The sequence below is a fragment of the Bombina bombina genome, chromosome 3 (assembly GCF_027579735.1).
Source record: "Bombina bombina isolate aBomBom1 chromosome 3, aBomBom1.pri, whole genome shotgun sequence".
Lineage (NCBI taxonomy): Eukaryota > Metazoa > Chordata > Amphibia > Anura > Bombinatoridae > Bombina > Bombina bombina.
In genome coordinates this window covers 362,300,668-362,325,267 of record NC_069501.1, presented here as the reverse complement: position 1 = coordinate 362,325,267, position 24,600 = coordinate 362,300,668, and the positions used below count along the sequence as shown (strand labels likewise).

The following is a 24,600-nucleotide window of genomic DNA, read 5'->3' as shown; positions in this document are numbered from 1 at the left end:
ATTTTTTTATTTATTTTTTTACCATGTACTTCTGTTATAAAATTTTCTTCATTCTCTTGATATTGTTTGTTGGAGTAGCAGTGCACTACTGGGAGTTAGCTTGAACACATCAGGTTAGCCAATGCGGAGGCATTTATGTGCAGCTACGAATCAGTAGGAAGCTCCCAGTAGTGCATTGCTGCTCCTAAGCCTACTAAAGTATGCTTTCAAACAAAGGATACCAAATGAATGAAATAACTTTGGTAACAAGTAAATTGGAAAGTTGATTAAAATGGCATACTCCATCTGAATCATGAAAGTTTCCATTTTGAATTTTATGTCCCTTTAAAGGGACAGTCAACACCAGAAGTTTTGTTGTTTTAAAAGATAGATAATCCCTTAATTACCCATTCCCCAGTTTTGCATAACCAACACTGTTATAGTTATACACTTTACGTCTGTGATTACCTTGTATCTAAGCCTCTGCAAACTGTCCCCTTATTTCAGTTCTTTTGACAGACTTGCATTTTAGTCAATCAGTTCTCACTCCTCGGTAAATTCACGTGCATGTTATCTATATGAAACACATGAACTAACACCCTCTAGTGGTGAAAAACTGCCTTCAAGGTCTAAGAAATTAGCATATGCACCTCCTACATTTATCTTTCAACTAAGAATACCAAGAGTACAAAGCAAAATTGGTGATAAAAGTAAATTGGAAAGTTGTTTAAAATGACATGCCCTATTTGAATCATGAAAGTTTTTTTGGACTTGACTGTCCCTTTAAAGTATATTGTATTGTTTGTCAGCTGCCTTTGACTTTCTAGTATCAAACTTATTTTGTATCTGCAGTTGATAGACAGTGACTTGCTATGTTATAAGTGAAGACTGTCAGTTTAAATCTGTATTGTAAAGTGATTATATTTTCCTGTGCTAACTCTAGTGAGAGATCCTGTATAAAGGGACACTAAACCCAAATGTTTTCTTTCATGATTCAGATAGAGCATGCAATTTTTAGCAACTTTTTATTTTAGAAGTATTTTTGAAGTAACGCCCTCACCTTTTTTCTTAACGGGTGATTTTTTTATCTGCTGGGAAAGCTTTATTTCTCTTGCAAGGTGTATCCAGTCCACGGATTCATCCTTTACTTGTGGGATATTCTCATTCCCTACAGGAAGTAGCAAAGAGAGCACACAGCAAAGCTGTCCATATAGCTCTCCCTCTAGCTCCACCCCCCAGTCATTCTCTTTGCTGGCTCTAAGCACTCATGTCTCTCTCAGGGAATGTGGTGTTAGAATTGTAGTTTTATTATCTTCAATCAAAAGTTTGTTATTTTAAATGGTACCGGTTTGTACTATTTACTCTCTAGCAGAAAAGTGATGAAGATTTCTGCTGAGAGGAAAATGATTTTAGCATGTTGTAACTAAAATCCACTGCTGTTCCCACACAGGACTGAGGAGTACCAGAAAACTTCAGTTGGGGGAACAGTTTGCAGGGAGATCTGCAATAAGGTATGTTCAGTCATTTATTTCTAGACAAGACTGAGATAATGCTAGAAGAGACTGACAATATCCCCATGAGGGGAGGGTAAGCTATATTCACAGACTTAGTAAGGAATTGAATGCTTACATAATAGGGCTAATATACTGGTTGACACTTATTCAGGGCAATCGATTGTTTGGCTAAGGAAAAATAGTTTTGCAAGACACTATGAAAGCCCTTTTGGGTTTTTTCTGGGGTTATTACCACATGGCTGTTTTTTAGTCACTTAGGAGTGATTTATTAAGCCTCACAGCTCCGGAGTAGAGTGGGAGGGGCCTAATTTTGCGCCTCAGATGCGCACTTAGAATTGCAGATAAGTTCATGCTGTTTCACATGGAGGATCCTGCTGATGTTTGAGGGCCTAAAAGAAGCTATATTCCCCCAAATCTGATCCCTAAGGGAAGGTAGGGCCACAGCAAGGCTGTGGCAAGGTGCTGTAGTGATTTAACCAGGTGTTGGCTTTAGGCTGCTCCGGTTTGGGCATTAATGGGGTTAATCGTTTTGAAACTTGGGGTGCAATCTTATTAAGGCTTTTAGCTACATACTGTGAAAATTTCAGAAAGATTGCTGCATTTTTCACCGTTTTGTAAAATTGTGTGCTCTTTTTATCTCTTAAAGGCACAGTAACGTTTTTTTTCAAATTGTGTTTTTTATTTGATTAAAGTGATTCCAAGCCTGTTTGTGTACTCTACTAGTCTGTTAAACATGTCTGACACTAAGGAAAATCCTTTTTCAATGTGTTTAGAAGCCATGGTGGAACCCCCTCTCAGAATGTGTCCCACTTGTACTGATATGTCTATACACTTTAAAGATCATATTGTTGCACTTAAGAATATGGCCCAAGATGATTCTCAGACTGAAGGTAACGAGGGTAGCCCTTCTGCCTCTCCCCAAGTGTCACAACCAGTTACTCCCGCACAAGCGACGCCTAGTACCTCTAGTGCGTCTAACCCTTTTACATTACAAGACTTAGCGGCAGTCATGGATAATTCTCTTACAGCCTTCTTATCTAAACTGCCCGTGTTACCTGCAAAGCGTGATAGCTACGTTTTAAGAACAGATTATGAGCATTCTGACGCTTTGGTAGCCGTATCCGATATACCCTCACAACGCTCTGAAGTGGGAGCGAGGGTTTTGATGTCTGAGGGAGAAGTCTCTGATTCAGGAAGGGTTCCTCCCCAGACAGATTCAGATACATTGGCTTTTAAATTTAAACTAGAACACCTCTGTGTTTTACTTAGGGAGTTATTAGCTACTCTGGATCACTGTGACCCTTTGGTGATCCCAGAGAAATTGTGTAAAATGGACAAGTACCTAGAGGTCCCTGTTTACACGGATGCGTTTCCGGTCCCTAAGAGGATTGCGGATATCGTTACTAGGGAGTGGGATAGGCCAGGTGTCCCTTTTGTCCCCCCTCCTGTTTTTAAGAAAATGTTCCCCATATCTGACCCCATGCGGGACTCGTGGCAGACGGTCCCTAAGGTGGAGGGGGCTGTTTCTACACTAGCTAAACGCACAACCATACCAATTGAAGACAGTTGTGCTTTTAAAGACCCTATGGATAAGAAGTTAGAGGGTTTACTTAAGAAAATTTTTGTTCAACAAGGTTTTCTTCTCCAACCTATTGCCTGCATTATTCCTGTAACTACTGCAGCTGCTTTCTGGTTTGAGGCGCTGGAAGACTCGCTCCAGACGGAGACCTCATATGAGGAAATTATGGATAGAATTAAGGCTCTAAAGCTAGCTAATTCTTTTATCACTGACGCTGCTTTCCAAATAGCTAAGTTAGCGTCGAAAAATTCAGGTTTCGCCATTTTGGCGCGCAGGGCGCTATGGCTAAAGTCCTGGTCGGCCGATGTGTTGTCTAAATCCAAGCTTTTGAACATTCCTTTCAAAGGGAAGACCCTATTCGGGCCTGAATTGAAAGAGATTATTTCAGATTACACCGGGGGAAAAGGCCATGCTCTCCCTCAGGACAAAGCCTTTAAAACAAAGAACAAAGCTAATTTTCGTTCCTTTCGCAATTTCAGGAACGGTTCCGCTTCATCCTCTCCGGCTGCAAAGCAAGAGGGTAACGATTCACAGCCCAAGGCAAACTGGAAACCTTACCAGGGCTGGAATAAGGGTAAACAGGCCAAAAAGCCTGCAGCTGCCACCAAGACAGCATGAAGGGGTAGCCCCCGATCCGGGACCGGATCTAGTAGGGGGCAGACTCTCTCTCTTCGCTCAGGCCTGGGCAAGAGATGTACACGATCCTTGGGCATTAGAGATTGTAGCCCAGGGATACTTTCTAGAATTCAAGGACTCTCCTCCAAGGGGAAGGTTCCACATTTCTCATCTGTCTACAGATCAGACAAAGAAAGAGGCGTTTTTACGCTGTGTAGAAGATCTACATACAATGGGAGTGATCCACCCTTGTTCCAATTGCAGAACAAGGACTGGGGTTTTACTCAAACCTGTTTGTGTTTCCCAAAAAAGAAGGAACTTTCAGACCAATCCTGGTTCTCAAAATTCTAAACAAATTCCTCAGAGTCCCATCATTCAAGATGGAGACCATTCGGACAATCTTACCATTGATCCAGGAGGGTCAATATATGACTACCGTGGATCTAAAGGATGCGTATCTGCACATTCCTATCCACAAAGATCATCACAAGTTTCTCAGGTTCGCCTTTCTGGACAAGCATTTTCAGTTTGTGGCTCTTCCTTTTGGGTTGGCCACTGCTCCCAGAATTTTCACAAAGGTGCTAGGGTCCCTCCTGGCGGTTCTAAGACCACAGGGTATAGCAGTGGCGCCTTACCTAGACAACATCTTAATTCAGGCGTCAACTTTCCAAAGAACCAAGTCTCACACGGAGATTGTATTGGCCTTTCTGAGGTCTCACTGGTGGAAGGTGAACATCAAAAAGAGTTCTCTCTCCCCCTCACAAGAGTTCCATTCCTAGGAACCCTGATAGACTCGGTAGAAATGAAAATATTTCTGATGGAGGTCAGAAAGCTAAAACTCTTAACTACTTGCCGACCTCTTTCTTCCATTCCTCGGCCATCTGTGGCTCAGTGCATGGAGACAATCGGACTAATGGTTGCGGCAATGGACATAGTCCCTTTTGCTCCTCAGACCACTGCAACTTTTGCACCTCAGACCACTGCAACTATGCATGCTCGAACAGTGGAATGGGGATTATGCAGATTTGTCTCCTCAAATTCAGCTGGACCAGGAGACCGGAGATTCTCTTCTCTGGTGGTTGTCTCAGGATCACCTGTCTCAAGGAATATGTTTCCGCAGGCCAGAGTGGATCATCGTAACGACCGACGTCAGTCTATTAGGCTGGGGTGCGGTCTGGGACTCCCTGAAAGCTCAGGGCTTATGGTCTCGGGAAGAAACACTTCTCCCGATAAACATTCTGGAACTGAGGGCGATATTCAACGCTCTTCAGGCATGGCCTCAACTAGCGGCGGCTAAATTCATCAGATTTCAGTCGGACAACATCACGACTGTAGCTAACGTCAATCATCAGGGGGGAACAAAGAGTTCTCTAGCGATGACGGAAGTAACCAAAATAATCAGGTGGGCGGAGGATCACTCCTGCCATCTCTCAGAAATTCACATCCCAGGAGTAGACAACTGGGAGGCGGATTTTCTAAGTCGTCAGACTTTTCACCCGGGGGAGTGGGAACTCCACCCGGAGGTATTTGCCCAGCTGACTCAGCTATGGGGCACCCCAGAGTTGGATCTGATGGCGTCCCGTCAGAACACCTAACTTCCTCTCTACAGGTCCAGGTCCCAGGATCCCAAAGCGGTATTGATAGATGCTCTAGCAGCGCCTTGGTCCTTCAATCTGGCTTATGTTTTTCCACCGTTTCCTCTCCTCCCGCGTCTGGTTGCCAGAATCAAGCAGGAGAAGGCTTCGGTGATTCTGATAGCGCCTGCGTGGCCACGCAGGAATTGGTATGCAGACCTAGTGGACATGTCATCTGTCCCACCATGGTCGCTGCCAATGAGGCAGGATCTTCTAATACAGGGTCCGTTCAAGAATCCAAATTTAGTTTCAATACGTCTGACTGCTTGGAGATTGAACGCTTAATTCTATCAAAGCGTGGGTTCTCTGAGTCAGTTATAGATACTCTGATTCAGGCTAGAAAGCCTGTCACCAGGAAAATCTACCATAAGATATGGCGGAAATATCTTTGTTGGTGTGAATCCAAGGGTTACTCATGGAGTAAGATTAGGATTCCCAGGATATTGTCCTTTCTCCAAGAAGGACTGGTGAACGGATTGTCAGCTAGTTCCTTAAAAGGACAAATATCTGCTTTGTCTATCCTGTTACACAAGTGTCTGGCAGAGGTACCAGACGTTCAAGCGTTTGCTCAGGCTTTAGTCAGAATCAAGCCTGTCTATAGACCTGTGGCTCCGCCATGGAGTTTGAATCTAGTTCTTTCAGTTCTTCAAGGGGTTCCGTTTGAACCTTTACATTCCATAGACATTAAGTTGTTATCTTGGAAAGTTTTGTTTTTGATAGCTATCTCTTCTGCTCGAAGAGTTTCAGAATTATCTGCCTTACAGTGTGTTTCACCTTACCTGGTGTTCCACGCAGATAAGGTAGTTTTGCGTACCAAGCCTGGTTTTCTTCCTAAAGTTGTTTGTAACAAGAATATTAACCAGGAAATAGTTGTTCCTTCTCTGTGTCCTAATCCATCTTCAAAGAAGGAACGTCTATTACACAATCTTGATGTAGTTCGTGCTTTAAAGTTCTATTTACAAGCAACTAAGGATTTCAGACAAACATCTTCCTTGTTCGTTATCTATTCTGGTAAGAGGAGAGGTCAGAAAGCGACTGCTTCCTCTCTTTCCTTTTGGCTGAAAAGCATTATCCGTTTGGCCTATGAGACTACTGGCCAGCAGCCTCCTGAAAGAATTACTGCTCATTCTACTAGAGCAGTGACTTCCACATGGGCTTTCAAAAATGAGGCTTCTGTTGAACAGATTTGTAAGGCAGCGACTTGGTCTTCACTGCATACTTTTGCCAAATTTTGCAAATTCGATACTTTTGCTTCTTCGGAGGCTATTTTTGGGAGAAAGATTTTGCAAGCAGTGGTGCCTTCCGTTTAAGGTACCTGTCTTGTTCCCTCCCTTCATCCGTGTCCTAAAGCTTTGGTATTGGTATCCCACAAGTAAAGGATGAATCCGTGGACTGGATACACCTTGCAAGAGAAAACAGAATTTATGTTTACCTGATAAATTACTTTCTCTTGCGGTGTATCCAGTCCACGGCCCGCCCTGGCATTTAAGTCAGGTAAAAAAAAATTTGTTTAAACTACAGTCACCACTGCACCCTATGGTTTCTCCTTTTTCTTCCTAACCTTTGGTCGAATGACTGGGGGGGTGGAGCTAGAGGGGGAGCTATATGGACAGCTTTGCTGTGTGCTCTCTTTGCTACTTCCTGTAGGGAATGAGAATATCCCACAAGTAAAGGATGAATCCGTGGACTGGATACACCGCAAGAGAAAGTAATTTATCAGGTAAACAAAAATTCTGTTATTTCTGCCTTTCATTTTAATTGTTTATGCCATATTTATAGCCCTGTTTTATAATTAATATGATCAAAACACATATATTGTAAATCGGTGCCAATATAAAATGCCCATTCTTGCCATAATATGACAGGTTTAGCATGTGGATAATAGCCATACAATTTAGGCGCTAGAAAATATTCGCTTTACATGGTGTCAGTATCACAGAAGCTATGATAACCCATTTGCTATCCTCCTCCTGTTGCCTACCCCTGCAGTTAATAAAGCAATGTTCATTGGACTTCTGTTGTTGACAGCTGTTGTAAACTAGATATCTATCGTACTTCATAGTTAGTTAGGATTTTTAGTAGGACCAACTTTTTTTTTTTTTAAAGTTATTATTTTTAATGGGATATTCCAAGTTTTAAGATTTTCATTCATGTTTATGTTTTTATACACATGGTATGGAAAAAGTTTAGAGCACAAACCCTATTTTTCATTTTTTTTTTTTTTACTTAGATTATATTTTTAAGAACGATTGTTGCGCCAACTAGAATTCATATCCATTGTTTTCTATGTTACCAAATTAATTATGTTGGGTAAATAATGTTCTATGTTATTCTGAGGACTCCCAGAGACAGGAAACAATTCCTTTTTTTTTCTATACCTGGAATTTTAAGTTTGCTAATATCCGGTTGTCTCTCATTTTTAAGGCCAGCTTGTTTATTTTTCTGCATATTCATATGCTGTGTTCTGTTATGGGGCTCAAAGGGTTGGGTTACAGAGGTTCTGCACAAATATCCTTATGTGCATGTAAATATGTATACATATATATTGATATATGTCATATACATGAAACCATTTTTTACATTTAACCATTTATTTGGTCCCTTGTTGAAACACAGGGATTTTGTTCAAACCTATTATCCTCAAAAACACACTAATTTTATCCAATATGCTAATTAAATCATTAAGCAGGTTTATAAAATTGGATAAAATACTGATTTCCCATGAGGAATTTCAAATTTAAACCCAGTGGCAATTACAAAGTTTGTTTCAGATTACTATTAAGAGAGCTAAAACAAGAAATTTCCCTGATTTTTTTGGTGTTTCAGTGAGTTAACATATTTTACTATTGAATATCCCTAGTTTAAGAGGAAAAAAGATAAATACAAATGTGTTTATATTTCTGATTACCAATGTTAGTCTCTCTGCAAGGTTTGGTCATTTACATTTGAGCTCTGATACCTGCAAAAGAAGACAGCTAGTTCATCAGGGGCTTAGGTTAAATATGTTTACAAGCAAACTGTACAAATGATGATCACTTGAATAACTTAAAATACTGAACCAATTGTCTTCAGTTTTCATACTTTATTGACATTTTCATGACAAACAAAACTGCCTAATTTTAGCATGATCTGTTTTAAAGGGACAGTCTACACTAAAATTGTTATTGTTTAAAAAGATAGATAACACTTTTACTACCCATTCCCCAGCTTTGCACAACCAACATTGTTATATTAATATACTTCATAACATTTAAACCTCTAAATTTCTGCCTGTTTCTAAGCCACTACAGACAGCTTCTTATCACATGCTTTTTTTGTTTGCTTTTCACAGCAGGAGAGTGCTAGTTCATGTGGGTCATATGGATAACATTCTGTTCACGCCCGGGGAGTTATTTAAGAGTTAGTACAACACAGTACTATAAATGCAAGTCAATAGATAATAAATAAAAAGTCATGTGATCAGGGGGCTGTCAGAAGATGCTTAGATACAAGGTAATAACTGTGTTAGTTATGCAAAACTCGGGAATGGGTAATAAAGGGATTATCTATCTTTTAAAACAATACAAATTCTATTGTAGACTGTCCCTTTAAAGGGCCACTAAACCCAACATCTTTCTTTCATGATTCAGATAGAGAATAGAAATTTAAACATTACAATTTACTTCCATTTTTTATTTTGCTTCATTTTTTAGATATCCTTAGTTGTTGAAAAAGCAATGCACATGGTGAGCCAATCACACGAGGCTTCTATGTGCAACAACCAATCAGCAGCAAGTGAGCATATCTAGATATGCTTTTCCTCAAAGAATATCAAGAGAATAAAACAAATGAGATAATATACGTAAATTAGAAAGATGTTTAAAATTGCATTCTCTTTCTAAATCATAAAAGAAAAAACGTGGGTGGCATGTCCCTTTACGTTCTAAGCATTTGAAAATCATTATTTTTAACATAGAACAGAAAAAAATATCCCAGATTATTTTAGCAAGATGAGTAAAAATAAAAAAGTAGTTGTGTCATTTATATACCTTATCTATTTTATTGCTGACAAAGGAGATTGTAAAGATCACTGATACAATTGTGAAAATATTTTAGATAAGAGGGCTACTTTTAATGTCACTTTGTGGTTGTAATTATTTTTAGGAAGTTGCTTGTTCCTTTTAGTGAAGTGGTTTTAAGAGGAAGGAAGAAGCTTAGCATGATTCCAAAGATATATAACTCATTGGACTTAGAGACAGTAAATGCTTTGAGATTGTTATATAAAATGTCTGATTGTGTAGTAAAAAAACAACAACTTTGCATTTTCCTTTTATTAACTCTTTCAGCAGATGTGGAAAGTACAAGTAATTACGTGTGGGAAATGCGCCCCAACACACCAGAACTTTAAATCCTTCCTACTTTCCATGTTCTACAGTCATTTTCTTTTGCCACCTTTTTGAGGAATGAGGTATTTCAGCCAGGCAGTGAAATATTTTTTTGGTGAGAAATGTCACATTGCTCCTAGGGGAAATGTGTAATTATCCACCAATCCCTTGGTCTATGATGTGCTGCTCCTTGTGAGATCCACAGCCCTCCCTAGGTGAAATGTGGACTTGTCCACCAATCCCCTGGGTTGTAGAATGCTATTATTTATTTAGTTCCTTGGCATCATGCTTGCACTGACTAAGGATGGGTTTGTCTACTGGAAGCAAGCTGCTGCAGCTGAGGTAAGTATAGTGGATAAAGGTACTGACAGGTAATTACTTTACATGTTTATAGCCCACCGACTATTAGTATGAACTTGTACACATGCCTCACTTAGTCTGGTGTCATAAATTTTAACCATACAACTTATTATAGAAGTTTATAGCACTTTTCAGAAGTTTTTAAGGTTACTTTTGCTCTAAATTAAGCATGGACGGCTTAGCAAGCTCAGAAGTTAATTCTGAGCTTGACACATTGAGTTTTATTTCACCAGCACTTTATTTCTACTTGTTTCCTTTAGGTTTTTGGCTTTAGAGCTCCCTGGTACACAGGTACACAAAGGGTTAGCCTTTAAAGCAATCTTTTTAGCATATATTTTCCTTAGATAATCTATTCCTGTAATTCTGTAACCTATTCAGCGTGTGGGAAGGCTCTCAGGACCAATGGAGGTGGTAAGGTAATCAGATCAATAGACCTTGTTTTCAAATTTTGAGTATAAATTTTGTTTAACTCTGTGTGCTGTTATTCGTTATGTAAAGCCTTTACTGTTTTTTTGTTTTGTGTTCTTCAGCGCTTTTTCGGTACCTTATTATTATTGTTACTGTTTACCTCTTAAGAGTTAATCAGTTTTACATTGTGCCTTTTCTCTCCTTCAGGGTTAATTAATTGTCTGTTTTGTACGGCTTATTTTTTCTGTATTTCTTTGATATTTAAGCTACTTCCTTTGTGAAGCAAACTAGTGCAGCTCAGGCCTCTGGTCCATCAACTGATCTTTTAGAAGGGAGATCCTCTGATATATTAACCTCTTCCAGTTTGCTTTGTAAGCATTATTTCCCCCTACCCAGCTGTGTACCTCATATGCATAGTGTATGTATAACCCTAAACTGGAATTTATGCACTTCATAGTGTGCAAGTGTGTTTGCCTTATCAAGGTTGCTCCCAGGAGGGGTTCATCTGAACTTCATCCAAAACTTATGGAGTATATTTAGTCTACTGAGGTATTAACTGATTTGACTCCCACTGTTAAGCGCAGATGTTTGCAAGGATTTGAAAGTGGTCCTTCTGTGGCCTTAAAGGGACACTATACCCAAACATTTTCTTTCATGATTAAGGTAGAGAATACAACTTTAAACAATATTCCAATTTACTTCTATTACCTAATTTGCTTCATTCTTTAGATATACTTTAATGAAGAAATAGCAATGCACAAGGTGAACCAATCACAGGAGGCATCTATGTGTAGCTACCAATCAGCAGCTATTAAGCATATCTAGATATGCTTTTCACCAAAGAATATCAAGAGAATGAAGCAAAATAGATAATAGAAGTAAATTAGAAAGTTGTTTATAATTGTATGCTCTTTCTAAATCATAAAAGAAAACATTTGGGTTTCATGTCCCTTTAAGCTCATCTGGAACTTTCCATAGGAGCAGCTCCTTTAAGTTACCAATTGATGATAGTGGTGTTTCTGACTCTTTGATTTAGAGGTAGAGGATTGTCTTGCTACAGTTAAGCAACCAGTTTAGAGGATTGATAAATTCTTTAAGGCAGCTCCCAAGCAGCCTTACTCTTTTCCAGTGCCACTGCCCGACAATTTTCCCATTTCTGATATCATTTCTAAGGTATGGCAGAAGCCAAGTATTCTATTTGTTCCATTTGCTAAGTTTAAATATTTTTCCTCTTCCCTTTGTAAATAAAGAGATTCGGTAAACTATTCCCAAGGTGAATGCAGCTATTTCCACTCTTGCCAGGCGTATCACTATTCCTTTGGAGGATAGTTCCTCTTTTAAAGATCTTTTGAATAGAAAATATGTAGGTTTTCATAGGTGATTGTTTCTGCTTGGAGGCTTTATGCTTAGGCCTGCTGTCAGTGTTGCCTGTGTAGCTGGTGCTACTGCTGTTTGGTGTCGCAAACTTATTTTTGGGGAAACCACTTTGGGTAAGTTTAGGGATAGCATTTATCTCCTTAGAACAGCAATCAACTTTATTTGTAATGCAGCAGTGGAAATTATTAGCTTTGATACTAAGAATGCTGTTGCTGCTGCAGTGTGGCAGTTTTAGCTAGACAAGCTTTGAGACTTTAAGTCGTAGTCTGCTGTTACAGCATCTAAATGCTGATTGCTTTCTTTTACCTTTCAGCGTATATCTCTGTTTGGGCTTGGATTGGATGCTTTTATTGCCACAGTTAATAGGGGCAAGGGAGCTTTTCTGCCGCATGCTAAAAAAAAAATCTAAGGGTAAGCTTAGATCTGCAAGGTGTTTTTCTTTGTTTCAGCAATTTACGGCTCAGTAAACTTCCACCTCTGCCCAGAGATCTGGCTACTCCAAATTTCCTAGAACTCCAGCCCTTCTTGGTCCAAAAACAAACAGTCCACAAAGTCTACCCCAGACTCAAAGACCACATGAAGGTGCAGCTCCCATGCCAGACCAGTCTTGTTTACGATGCAGTTTGAGTATATTTTGGGAGGCTTGAGAGAGATCTGTTCAGGATCTCTGGGTATTGCAAATAATTTCCCAGGTGTATCAAATAAACTTTTATTAAATGCCTCCTTCTCCCTGGGGAAAGATTATAGATTATTTCTGTCTTGAGTGTCTCGAAATTCTTTAAAGGCCCAAGCTTTTTTGGCTTGTGAGAGATATCTGGATTTAATAGGAGTGATTGCTCCACTTCCAACTTCAGAATTAAACTGGAAAGAGAAGGGTGCTTTTTGGCCTACTTTGGATAACAACAAATTGAACAAATTACTGAAAGTTCCTACTTTCAAGATGGAGACAATTCACACTTTATTTCCTTTAGTGTAGGAGGGTCAGTGTATGTCTACCAAATACTTAAAGGGACAGTCAACACCAGATTTTTTTGTAGTTTAAAAAAATAGATAATCCCTTTATTACCCATTCCCCAATTTTGCATAACCAGCACTGTTATATTAATATGCTTTTTACCTCTGTGATTAACTTATATCTAAGCATCTTCTGACAGCCCCCTTTTAGCCAATTAGTGCAGTGTCTGCCACAAACCACGGGCGTGATCACAATGTTATCTATATGACTTACATGAACTAGCTCTCCCCTGTTGTGAAAAGCATATAAAAAAAGCATGTGATAAGAGGCAGCCTTCAAGGGCTTATAAATTATCATATGAGCCTTCCTAGGTTTAGCTTTCAACTAAGAATACTAAGAGCAAAATTGGTGATAAAAGTAAATTGGAAAGTTTTTAAAATTACATGCCCTATTTGAAACATGAAAGTTTTCTTCTGTTATGTGTGATCAGTCCACGGGTCATCATTACTTCTGGGATATAACTCCTCCCCAACAGGAAATGCAAGAGGATTCACCCAGCAGAGCTGCATATAGCTCCTCCCCTCTACGTCAGTCCCAGTCATTCTCTTGCACCCAACGACTAGATAGGATGTGTGAGAGGACTATGGTGATTATACTTAGTTTTTATGACTTCAATCAAAAGTTTGTTATTTTACAATAGCACCGGAGCGTGTTATTACTTCTCTGGCAGAGTTTGAGGAAGAATCTGCCAGAGTTTTTTACTATGATTTTAACCGGAGTAGTTAAGATCATATTGCTGTTCTCGGCCATCTGAGGGAGGTAAAGGCTTCAGATCAGGGGACAGCGGGCAGATGAATCTGCATTGAGGTATGTAGCAGTTTTTATTTTCTGAATGGAATTGATGAGAAAATCCTGCCATACCGTTAAAATGACATGTATGTATACACTTCAGTATTCTGGGGATGGTATTTCACCGGAACTACTCTGCTAAAGGTCACTAATACTTTTAATAACTATTTATCATGTTAAACGTTTTTTGCTGGAATGTAGAATCGTTTACATTGCTGAGGTACTGTGTGAATAGATATTTGGGCATTATTTTCCACTTGGCAGTTTTTTGCTTGTAATTGTGACAGTTTCGTTTCTCTTCACTGCTGTGTGGGAGAGGGAGGGGCCGTTTTTGGCGCTCTTTACTACGCATCAAAAAATTCCAGTCAGTCACTTTTATTTTTCCTGCATGATCCGGTTCATCTCTGACAGATCTCAGGGGTCTTCAAACTTCTTTGAAGGGAGGTAACTTCTCTCAGCAGAGCTGTGAGAATTCTTATAGTGACTGTGCATAAAAACGTTGCTTTGTACTTTTTATGTCAAATTTAATTATTGTTATTTTACTAATGGGAACAAACCTTTGCTAAGAGTTGTGTTGTTTTAAAGTTTGATGCTATAACTGTTTTTCAGTTCATTATTTCAACTGTTATTTAATCGTTTAGTACCTCTTTGAGGCACAGTATTTTTTTGCTAAAAAAGATTATAACCAAGTTGTAAGTTTTTTGCTAGTGTGTTAAACATGTCTGACTCAGAGGAAGATATCTGTGTCATTTGTTCCAATGCCAAGGTGGAGCCCAATAGAAATTTATGTACTAACTGTATTGATGCTACTTTAAATAAAAGTCAATCTGTACAATGTGAACAAATTTCACCAAACAGCGAGGGGAGAGTTATGCCGACTAACTCGCCTCACGCGGCAGTACCTGCATCTCCCGCCCGGGAGGTGCGTGATATCATGGCGCCTAGTACATCTGGGCGGCCATTACAGATAACATTACAAGATATGGCTACTGTTATGACTGAAGTTTTGTCTAAATTACCAGAACTAAGAGGCAAGCGTGATCACTCTGGGGTGAGAACAGAGTGCGCTGACAATGCTAGGGCCATGTCTGATACTGCGTCACAGCTCGCAGAGCATGAGGACGGAGAGCTTCATTCTGTGGGTGACGGTTCTGATCCAAACAAATTGGACTCAGATATTTCAAATTTTAAATTTAAATTGGAGAACCTCCGTGTATTACTAGGGGAGGTCTTAGCAGCTCTTAACGATTGTAACACCGTTGCAATACCAGAGAAACTGTGTAGGTTGGATAAATACTTTGCGGTACCGGCGAGTACTGACGTTTTTCCTATACCTAAGAGACTAACTGAAATTGTTACTAAGGAGTGGGATAGACCCGGTGTGCCGTTCTCACCCCCTCCAATATTTAGAAAGATGTTCCCAATAGACGCCACCACTAGGGACTTATGGCAGACGGTCCCCAAGGTGGAGGGAGCAGTTTCTACTTTAGCTAAGCGTACCACTATCCCGGTGGAGGATAGCTGTGCTTTTTCAGATCCAATGGATAAAAAGTTAGAGGGTTACCTTAAGAAAATGTTTGTTCAACAAGGTTTTATATTACAACCCCTTGCATGTATCGCGCCGATTACGGCTGCGGCAGCATTTTGGATTGAGTCGCTGGAAGAGAACCTTAGTTCATCTACGCTAGACGACATTACGGACAGGCTTAGAGTCCTTAAACTAGCTAATTCTTTCATTTCGGAGGCCGTAGTACATTTAACTAAACTCACGGCTAAGAACTCAGGATTCGCCATACAGGCACGTAGGGCGCTGTGGCTAAAATCCTGGTCAGCTGATGTGACTTCTAAGTCCAAATTACTTAATATACCTTTCAAGGGGCAGTCTTTATTTGGGCCCGGTTTGAAAGAAATTATCGCTGACATTACAGGTGGTAAGGGCCACGCCCTACCTCAAGACAAAGCCAAAGCTAAGGCTAGACAGTCTAATTTTCGTCCCTTTCGGAATTTCAAAACAGGAGCAGCATCAACCTCCACTGCACCAAAACAGGAAGGAGCTGTTGCTCGTTACAGGCAAGGCTGGAAGCCTAACCAGTCCTGGAACAAGAGCAAGCAGGCCAGGAAACCTGCTGCTGCCCCAAAGACAGCATGAACCGAGAGCCCCCGATCCGGGACCGGATCTAGTGGGGGGCAGACTCTCTCTCTTTGCCCAGGCCTGGGCAAGAGATGTTCAGGATCCCTGGGCTCTAGAGATCATATCTCAGGGATACCTTCTAGACTTCAAATTATCTCCCCCAAGAGGGAGATTTCATCTGTCAAGGTTGTCAACAAACCAGATAAAGAAAGAAGCGTTTCTACGCTGCGTACAAGATCTGTTATTAATGGGAGTGATCCATCCGGTTCCACGGTCGGAACAAGGACAAGGGTTCTACTCAAACCTGTTTGTGGTTCCCAAAAAAGAGGGAACTTTCAGGCCAATCTTAGATTTAAAGATTCTAAACAAATTCCTAAGAGTTCCATCGTTCAAAATGGAAACTATTCGGACAATCTTACCCATGATCCAAGAGGGTCAGTACATGACCACAGTGGATTTAAAGGATGCTTACCTTCACATACCGATCCACAAAGATCATCACCGGTACCTAAGGTTTGCCTTCTTAGACAGGCACTACCAGTTTGTAGCTCTTCCATTCGGACTGGCTACGGCTCCAAGAATCTTCACAAAGGTTCTGGGTGCCCTTCTAGCGGTACTAAGACCGCGAGGGATTTCGGTAGCTCCGTACCTAGACGACATTCTAATACAAGCTTCAAGCTTTCAAACTGCCAAGTCTCATACAGAGTTAGTTCTGGCATTTCTAAGGTCGCATGGATGGAAGGTGAACGAAAAGAAGAGTTCTCTTTTTCCTCTCACAAGAGTTCCATTCTTGGGGACTCTTATAGATTCTGTAGAAATGAAGATTTACCTGACAGAAGACAGGTTAACAAAGCTTCAAAATGCATGCCGCGTCCTTCATTCCACTCAACACCCGTCAGTAGCTCAATGCATGGAGGTGATCGGCTTAATGGTAGCGGCAATGGACATAGTACCTTTTGCACGTCTACACCTCAGACCGCTGCAATTATGCATGCTAAGTCAGTGGAATGGGGATTACTCAGATTTGTCCCCTACTCTGAATCTGAATCAAGAGACCAGAAATTCTCTTCTATGGTGGCTTCATCGGCCACACCTGTCCAGGGGGATGCCATTCAGCAGGCCAGACTGGACAATTGTAACAACAGACGCCAGCCTACTAGGTTGGGGCGCTGTCTGGAATTCTCTGAAGGCTCAGGGACTATGGAATCAGGAGGAGAGTCTCCTTCCAATAAACATTCTGGAATTGAGAGCAGTTCTCAATGCCCTTCTGGCTTGGCCCCAGTTAACAACTCGGGGGTTCATCAGGTTTCAGTCGGACAACATCACGACTGTAGCTTACATCAACCATCAGGGAGGGACAAGAAGCTCCCTAGCAATGATGGAAGTATCAAAGATAATTCGCTGGGCAGAGTCTCACTCTTGCCACCTGTCAGCAATCCACATCCCGGGAGTGGAGAACTGGGAGGCGGATTTCTTGAGTCGCCAGACTTTTCATCCGGGGGAGTGGGAACTTCATCCGGAGATCTTTGCCCAAATACTTCGACGTTGGGGCAAACCAGAGATAGATCTCATGGCGTCTCGCCAGAACGCCAAACTTCCTCGCTACGGGTCCAGATCCAGGGATCCGGGAGCAGTTCTGATAGATGCTTTGACAGCACCTTGGAACTTCAGGATGGCTTATGTGTTTCCACCCTTCCCGCTGCTTCCTCGATTGATTGCCAAAATCAAACAGGAGAGAGCATCAGTAATTCTAATAGCACCTGCATGGCCACGCAGGACTTGGTATGCAGATCTGGTGGACATGTCATCCTGTCCGCCTTGGTCTCTACCTCTAAGACAGGACCTTCTGATACAGGGTCCATTCAAACATCAAAATCTAACTTCTCTGAAGCTGACTGCTTGGAAATTGAACGCTTGATTTTATCAAAACGTGGTTTTTCTGAGTCGGTTATTGATACCCTGATTCAGGCTAGGAAGCCTGTTACCAGAAGGATTTACCATAAAATATGGCGGAAATACCTATACTGGTGCGAATCCAAAGGTTACTCCTGGAGTAAGGTTAGGATCGCTAGGATATTGTCCTTTCTACAAGAAGGTTTAGAAAAGGGTTTATCAGCTAGTTCATTAAAGGGACAGATTTCAGCTCTGTCCATCTTGTTACACAGACGTCTGTCAGAAAATCCAGACGTCCAGTCCTTTTGTCAGGCTTTAGCTAGGATCAAGCCTGTATTTAAAGCTGTTGCTCCACCATGGAGTTTAAACTTAGTTCTTAACGTTTTACAGGGTGTTCCGTTTGAACCCCTTCATTCCATTGATATAAAAATGTTATCTTGGAAAGTTCTGTTTTTAATGGCTATTTCCTCGGCTCGAAGAGTCTCTGAGTTATCAGCCTTACATTGTGATTCCCCTTATCTGATTTTTCACTCAGACAAGGTAGTTCTGCGTACTAAACCTGGGTTCTTACCTAAGGTAGTCACTAACAGGAACATCAATCAAGAGATTGTTGTACCATCCTTGTGTCCAAATCCTTCTTCAAAGAAGGAACGTCTTCTACACAATCTGGATGTAGTTCGTGCCCTCAAGTTCTACTTGCAGGCAACTAAAGATTTTCGCCAAACTTCTTCCTTGTTTGTCGTTTACTCTGGACAGAGGAGAGGTCAAAAAGCTTCTGCTACCTCTCTCTCTTTTTGGCTTCGTAGCATAATACGTTTAGCCTATGAGACTGCTGGACAGCAGCCTCCTGAAAGAATTACAGCTCACTCCACTAGAGCTGTGGCTTCCACTTGGGCCTTTAAGAATGAGGCCTCTGTTGAACAGATTTGCAAGGCTGCAACTTGGTCTTCGCTTCATACTTTTTCCAAATTTTACAAATTTGACACTTTTGCTTCTTCGGAGGCTATTTTTGGGAGAAAGGTTCTTCAGGCAGTGGTTCCTTCTATATAATGAGCCTGCCTATCCCTCCCGTCATCCGTGTACTTTTGCTTTGGTATTGGTATCCCAGAAGTAATGATGACCCGTGGACTGATCACACATAACAGAAGAAAACATAATTTATGCTTACCTGATAAATTCCTTTCTTCTGTTGTGTGATCAGTCCACGGCCCGCCCTGTTTTAAGGCAGGTAGATATCTTTTAAATTATACTCCAGTCACCACTTCACCCTTGGTTACTCCTTTCTCGTTGATTCTTGGTCGAATGACTGGGACTGACGTAGAGGGGAGGAGCTATATGCAGCTCTGCTGGGTGAATCCTCTTGCATTTCCTGTTGGGGAGGAGTTATATCCCAGAAGTAATGATGACCCGTGGACTGATCACACAACAGAAGAAAGGAATTTATCAGGTAAGCATAAATTATGTTTTTTTGGACTTGATTGTCCCTTTACAAGATGGTTATTAAGATATCCCTATTCACATGGATCATGTCAGATTCCTGAGATTTGCTTTTTTTTTTTTTTTTTTTTAGACAACCATTATCCGTTTGTTGCCCTCCCTTTCGGTCTGGCTACAGCACCCAGAGTGTTTACAAAAGTGTTAAGAGCTCTGTTATCGGTAGTTCAATTGAAATGGTATTTCAATTACTTTAGAGTCCTGTTTGGAAAATAAATATTACAAAAAGCTCCTTAAGTCATTATTTAGTGACTATGCATTTGCCCCTGACAGATTAGCACAGACTGAAGCTGCAACAGGCCCTGTTCCCTTTTGCGGCTGAATCCTCTCCCATACATTGCTCAGTGCATGGAAGCTATGGTTCTGATGGTGGTTGCCTAAGATGCAGTTCCCTTTTCCATATTTCATTTTCGGCCCCTCCAATTGCAGATGCTAAAACAGTAACATTTTCTTTATATGCCTGCCTCTTAGGCTGGGACAGAGTATGGGTCTCTCAGAGAGCACAGGGAGTATGGTCTTCTCAGGAGGTGTGTTAACCATTTAATATTCTGGAACTTCATGCAATCTTCAGAGCTCTCCGTAGTCTTTAGACAGGAATCTTTTTTGCAATTCCAATCAGACAATGTCACAGCAGTGGCCTATATCAATCATCAGGGAGGAACTTGCAGTTACCTATCTATGAGGGAAGTGTCCTGCATCATCCACTGGGCAGAATGTAATCAATGTGTGATTTCTGCCATCCATATTCAACGTGTAAATAGTTGGGAATCAGACGTTCTCAGTAGCCAGTCTCTTTACCCAGGAGTATGTTCTCTGAATCAGGAAGTTTTCAAAAAGATTGTGAGATGTTGGGGTCTGCCATAGATAGATCTCATGGCCTCTCGCATGAATCACAAACTGCCCAAATATTGTGCCAGGACTCTGGATCCTCAGACGAGTCTGATAGATGCCATGGGGGTTCTCAGGTTGTTCAGTCTGATTAACAACTTTCCCCCATTTGTGTTGATATCCAGAGAGAGAGAATTGGGCAGGAACAAGCTTCAGAAATTTTGATTGCTCTAATGTGGCCTTTACAGTATTTGGTTTGCTGGTCTGATTCAGATTTCCTTGTGCCCACCTTGGAGGCTTCCTCTAAGAAGGGATTTTTTCTCATGAAGTTAGATATGTCCCTAATTGGAGTCAGCTGATATCAGATAGGGCACTGCAAAGAAATGCATGTATTGATAGCAAAATATCAATGACCAGGCTTGTCTACTGCAATAAGCAGCTCCTCAAAAAAAGGTAAATGGTGGCTAGAGTTTAGCCATTGTAAAAAATAACCCAGATTATTATGTCCTGCACATGTAAAAAGTCAGAGGGCTTTGAGCACTAATTAATTAAGACAGTAAACTGTAATATTCCAATGTGAGTATCTGATTAAATATAAAGCTCTGAAGCATTACATTTATTTCTTCCTCCTTCTGAAATGGTAATAAAAAGTTAGATTTTATGAGAATTTTTGAAAATGTATCAATCATGCAAACTATACAATAATGCAAAGATAGAAGGGTATCTATATTACAAGAGGATATATACAATGGTATGAATATCAATAAAATACTCTCCTTTAACCCCTTAAGGACCAAGGACGTACGCCACACGTCCTCAAAAAAAATACACTTAATGACCGAGGACGTGTGGCGTACGTCCTTGGTCTGGAAAGCAGCTGGAAGCGATCCTGCTCGCTTCCAGCTGCTTTCCGGTTATTGCAGTGATGCCTCGATATGGAGGCATCCTGCAATAACCCCCCTTGGCCATCCGATGCAGAGAGAGCCACTCTGTGGCCCTCTCTGCACCGGACATCGGTGGCCGGTATCGTTGGTGGGTGGGAGCAAGTCTGGGAGGCGGGTGGGCGGCCATCGATGTGCCCAGTGGAGTGGAGGGGGGCGGGAGCGCGCACGGGAGCGCGCGCGTGCACGGGGGGCGGCGGGCGGGCGCGTGCACGGGGCGGGAGCGGGAGGGAATCGCTACACTACAGAAAAATAAAGTTTAAAAAGTACATCAAATAACTTTTTTAAAGCTGTAAATAACAGCTAAGAGATGTGGAAGGGGTGGGGGGTTGATCTTGGGGGGGGGGGGGGAAGCTACACTGCAGAAAAGGTTTTTTTTTTTTTAAAAAAGGCACATTTTTTCACTAAACTGGGTACTGGCAGACAGCTGCCAGTACCCAAGATGGCGCCCATTAAGGCAGAGGGGGAGGGTTAGAGAGCTCTTTGGTGGGGGATCAGTAAGGCTGGGGGCTAAGGGGGGATCCTACACAGCAGCATATGTAAATATGCTTAAAAAAAAAACCCCAAATATAGCTTTTATTTTAGTACTGGCAGAGTTTCTGCCAGTACTTAAGATGGCGGGGACAATTGGGGGGTGGGGGAGGGAAGAGAGCTGTTTGGGAGAGATCAGGGGGTCTCATGTTTCAGGTGGGAGGCTGAGCTCTACACTAAAGCTAAAATTAACCCTGCAAGCTCCCTACAAGCTACATAATTAACCCCTTCACTGCTAGCCATAATACACGTGTGAAATGCAGCGGCATTTGGCGGCCTTCTAATTACCAAAAAGCAACGCCAAAGCCATATATGTCTGCTATTTCTGAACAAAGGGGATCCCAGAGAAGCATTTACAACCATTTGTGTCATAATTGCACAAGCTGTTTGTAAATGATTTCAGTGAGAAACCTAAAATTGTGAAAAATTTAACGTTTTTTTTAATTTGATCGCATTTGGCGGTGAAATGGTGGCATGAAATATACCAAAATGGGCCTAGATCAATACTTGGGGTTGTCTACTACACTACACTAAAGCTAAAATTAACCCTAGAAGCTCCCTACATGCTCCATAATTAACCCCTTCACTGCTGGGCATAATACACGTGTAGTGCGCAGTGGCATTTAGCAGCCTTCTAATTACTAAAAAGCAACGCCAAAGCCATATATGTCTGCTATTTCTGAACAAAGGGGATCCCAGAGAAGAATTTACAACCATTTAAGCCATAATTGCACAAGCTGTTTGTAAATAATTTCAGTGAGAAACCAAAAGTTTGTGAAAAAAATTTGTAAAAAAGTGAACGATTTTTTGTATTTAATCGCATTTGGCGGTGAAATGGTGGCATGAAATATACCAAAATGGGCCTAGATCAATACTTTGGGGTGTCTTCTAAAAAAAATTATATACATGTCAATGGATATTCAGAGATTCCTGAAAGATATTAGTGTTCTAATGTAACTAGCGCTAATTTTGAAAAATAATGGTTTGGAAATAGCAAAGTGCTACTTGTATTTATGGCCCTATAACTTACAAAAAAAGCAAAGAACATGTAAACATTGGGTATTTCTAAACTCAGGACAAAATTTAGAAACTATTTAGCACGGGTGTTTTTTGGTGGTTGTAGATGTGTAACAGATTTTGGGGGTCAAAGTTAGAAAAAGTGTGTTTTTTTTTCAATTTTTTCCTCATATTTTATAATTTTTTTTATAGTAAATTATAAGATATGATGAAAATAATGGTATCTTTAGAAAGTCCATTTAATGGCGAGAAAACGGTATATAATATGTGTGGGTACAGTAAATGAGTAAGATGAAAATTACAGCTAAACACAAACACCGCAAAAATGTAAAAATAGCCTTGGTCCCAAACGGACAGAAAATGGAAAAGTGCTGTGGTCATTAAGGGGTTAAGGATGTTTCTGCCACTACCAGGCTCTTCACTCCTCCTGCTGCTACTAGAACTTTATTCCAAGACCAGGGCGCACTCACTCTCCTCAGCAAAAAAAATAGAAAGATACCTTTGAAAGGGAGGGTCAATACACCGCAGGGCCATTCCAATATCTAACTTACAGTTTGGTTCTGGAAGTCCAGCCAACTCAATATTCCTAGAGATCTGGAACAACTTAAAAGAAAAAATACCAAACATGATGTGATCTGTAAACAATAAATTGACATACTAAATGGAAAATGCTTACAGCACATGTATTCTTTATCTATATAAAACACTAAAATATTGCTGTCACCATTGATTCACACTGAACTGATCTGGACTTGTGTTTTGATTAAAAAATGTGTGTTTTTAAGCTCCTGTGTGTATTTTTCCATTATTGTGCCAGTTTATTGTATACATTTCACACTATAGCATTTTTCCTCTGAGTCTGTTCCAGATCCCTAGGAAAACTGTCTTTGCTGGACTTCCAGAACCATGCAAGTCAGATGTTGGCATGGTCTAAATGGTGTATAGACCCAAACTTTCAATGGTATCTTTCTGCTTTTCGGAAAGCTCCTGAGGAGAGTGAGTTGGTCTGTGTAGTTGAATACTGAAAACTTATCAAGTTGATATTTACAATAGTTTCATGATAGCAATGTCATATAGCAGTACTGAGTTTTTTTCCTGTCTGCTGAGTATTTACTAGTTTGTTGGAGTATCAATGCTTACTGGGAGCTAGCTGAACACATATTTGAGCCAGTGACGATACATATCTATGCAGTCATCACCTAGCACCCGGTAGTGTATTGCTGCTTCTAAGCCTTTCTATGTATGCTTTCCAAAGAATATCAAGAGAATTAAGCAAATTAGATAATAGATTGCATAGTTGTTTAAAATTGCATGTTCTATCTTATGCATGAAAGTTTCATTTTGCACTTACTGTTCCTTTAACTCACATTTTAGTAAATTCCGTTCTTAACAAGAAAATAGTTTATTGGTCCTTATCACAATACAGAAATGAGTTAATTGCTTGTGATGTGATCAGTCTAAGCAGCTTGTTTCTGTGAGACACATTCCTTGTTTGGTATCTAATAGTCATGTACTGGTCTTTGTTAAAGTAGCATGAAAGCCAAAATTAAACATTTATGATTCAGATAGAGCATGCCATTTTAAGACACCTCTTAAAAACACTTATATTATCTTTTTTTTTTTTTTTGTTCTCTTGATATCCGCTGTTCAAAAGCATATGTGCATATCCTCAGTAGCAGTGCACTACTGTAAACTAACTGGCTACACATATTTGTCTATTGTCATTAGCTCACCAAATGGGTTCAGCTTTCCCTCAGGAGTGCATTATTACTCTAGAGCTGAATATATAGTAAAATAAATGTATAGTTCTTTGGTCAACAATCTTTATCTAAATATGTAGCAGTTATAAAAGTATATCGTTACTTTGTGGTAAATATATTGTACGTTGTCTCTTTCATTGAATAACCCTTATTGTTAATCTTTCCCTTTATTACCTTTTCCTCGGTTTTGCATAAACAAAACTGTTATATTAATATACTTTTTACCTCTCTGATTACCATGTGTGCTGAGCATCTGCAGACAGCCCCCTTTATGTCAGTGCTTTTTTTAAAGCTATTTATAATCTTGCATTTTAGCCAATCACTGCTTGTTCTTCGGAAACCCTTATCATTCTCTGCAGGAGTGAGCACAA

At 40.5% G+C, this 24,600-nt stretch overlaps 1 protein-coding gene across 1 annotated transcript in view; it reads left to right on the top strand.

Annotated features, from left to right (window-relative positions):
• CASK (calcium/calmodulin dependent serine protein kinase) overlaps nt 1-24,600 on the top strand; it is a gene marked incomplete in the record, with an annotated part of 883,427 nt that overhangs the window by 746,541 nt on the left and 112,286 nt on the right.